We start from the raw sequence: 2,534 nt of genomic DNA, 5'->3' as shown, positions 1-2,534 counted from the left end.
CCTATCCCCCCTCGTCCTTCTCTTCCTTAAACTAGACATCCCCAATTCCTGCAACCGTTCCTTATATGTTCTAGCCTCCAGTCATCCCCTGATCTTCTTTGTTGCTGTTCTCTGCCCTCTTTCCAGAGTCTCAACGCCTTTTTTACATCATGGTGGCCAATCTGGATGCAGGATTCCAAGTGTGGCCTTACCAAGGCCTTGTAAAGTGGTACTAACACTTCACGTGATCTTGATTCTCTCCCTCTGTTAATGCAGCCTAGCACTGTGTTGGCTCTTTTGGCAGCTGCAGCACACTGCTGGCTCATATTGAAGTGATTGTCTACTAGGACTCTGAGATCCCTCTCACAATTGCTACTATTGAGCAAGGTACCACCTATACTATACCTGTGCATCTTGTTTTCTGGCCCAGTGCTTTAACCATGATTAGACCAAACTAGTTATTAGAGAACAGGGACTATTAAGAAAAGAAATTTTAAGTTATGAATTATCATCAATCATCTCTTTAAGCCAAATGCTGGAAATTAAACTGGATTATTTCTCGGGGGTTAGAATAGGAAATCTGCACAGGCTGTTTCCTTGCATAATACAAGTGTAAAGACTGGAGACATAGCCATAATATTCAATTCTGCGGAAACCTTCCCCCCACCCCCTCTGCATCCACCCCCGTTGTTTGACCCTCAGCATCTGGGCAAATTGATTCGCCCCCCCCCCTTTCCTTTTCAAAAATAAAGGGTTTTCAACCAGAGGCGGGGATACATCTTAACGTCAATGCAAATTTGAAATAAAAATGCACCCACATTCCCACTCCGAATTATATGCACAGCTACGCAACTTGCAAATGTAACATTTTCCTGGGCACTTTCCCCCCAAACGGTGCATTTTTGTCAGGATTTTAAACTCGTTGGCTCGTGTTCATATGCTTTTCTTTTTTCTTTTCTCTTTCTTTTTTTTCCTTTTTCTTTCTTTCTTCTTTCTTTCTTTTTTTTTTCTTTTTTGCATTCCAGTGAGTTTTTGCAATTTAGACACCCGGCAGTCTTCAGCACGCAAAGCGGGGTCTGGACCCCCAGTACATTCAGGAGAGGGGAATGCGGTGGGTTCTTTTTAAAATTGGGTTGGTGTTTTGTCGCCCACGCAACACACAACTGAACGCAGCCGAGAAACTTTGCACGGGCTCGCTGCACAAGGCTGCACAAGGTATGAAGCACCACGGGTTTGGGGGTTTTTTCCCCCCGGATCCAGATGACTTCGCAGTAAGGAAAGAGTATGGGTAGTTCTCGACTTACAATAGTTCGTTTTTGCGACCGTGCAAAGTTACAACAGCACTGAAATTTTTTTCACACTTAACGACCGTCGCAGCATTCCCCAGGGTCACCTGAACAAAATCCAGAGTCTTGGCATCTGACTCATATTTATGATGGTTTTAGTTGCTCTGGGATCATGTGATCCCCTTTTCAGACGTTCTGACAAGCGAAGTGGGGGAGCCAGATTCATTTAACAACCAGGTTACTAATTTAACAACTGTCCTGCTTAGCAACAGAAATTTGTGGTTGTAAGTCGGGGACTACCTGTAAAATAAAATAAATGAAACAAGACAAAATAACAGAAGCATAAAATGCCCTTCCTGCCTTCCTCCCTCTTCCTCCCTCCACTGTCTCTCCTTCCTTCCTTCCTTCCTTCCTTCCTTCCTTCCTTCCTTCCTTCCTTCCTTCCTTCCTTCCTTCCTTCCTTCCTTCCTTCCTTTTTTCCACCTCCCTTCTCTTTCCTTCCTTCTTCCTTCTCCCTCCCTCCCTCCACTGTCTCTCTTCTTCCTTCTTTCTCTCCCTCCTTCTCCCTCCCTCCACTGTCTCTCTCCTTCCTTCCTTCCTTCCTTCCTTCCTTCCTTCCTTCCTTCCTAGTAGGAATTCTGGGGACTTTGTTCGATGATCCGTTTGTAGCATGATGGCACCTGAATGTTGTGGGATCTCTACATGCATCAGAGGTCCCCCAACCTCTGGGCTGCAGCCCATCTGCGAACCTTGAACCATTTGAAACCAGGCCGCAGAAGTGGCGGGCAAGGGCTTGCACGAGCGAATCTCCAATTGCACAAACAGCGGGTGAGCACGTGTGCATCCACCCCACCACTTACACGGAACCGTCCCCTCCACCCAACCACCCCCCACCGGTCTGCAAAGCCGAAAAAGTTGGGGAAACTTTGTTCTGCACAGGGACTGCATGGCTATTTTGGGGTTCGCTTCGTTTCTACCGCAACTTGGCACAGGCGCCGGTCCTCATAATATTATTCTGTCAATCCGCAGAATGGCTTCAGTTTTGATCTTCTCCGATTGTTGGGGGCAATAAGCTGACTTTGTAAAAATGCCGCTTGGGGGGCCCCCGAAAACCTTAATAAGCAGGCATATACATATAATGAAGGCTATTGCTAAGCACATTGATTTGTGCTTAGATTGTAAGCCGCCCTGAGTCTTTGGAGAAGGGCGGGATATAAATGGGATTAAAATAAAAAATAAAAATAAATTAGCCAAGGAAAACACATTCAC

This window comes from Vipera berus, assembly GCF_964194415.1.
Source record: "Vipera berus genome assembly, chromosome: 3".
Taxonomy (NCBI): Eukaryota; Metazoa; Chordata; class Lepidosauria; order Squamata; family Viperidae; genus Vipera; species Vipera berus.
Note: the sequence above shows the minus strand (reverse complement) of the source record.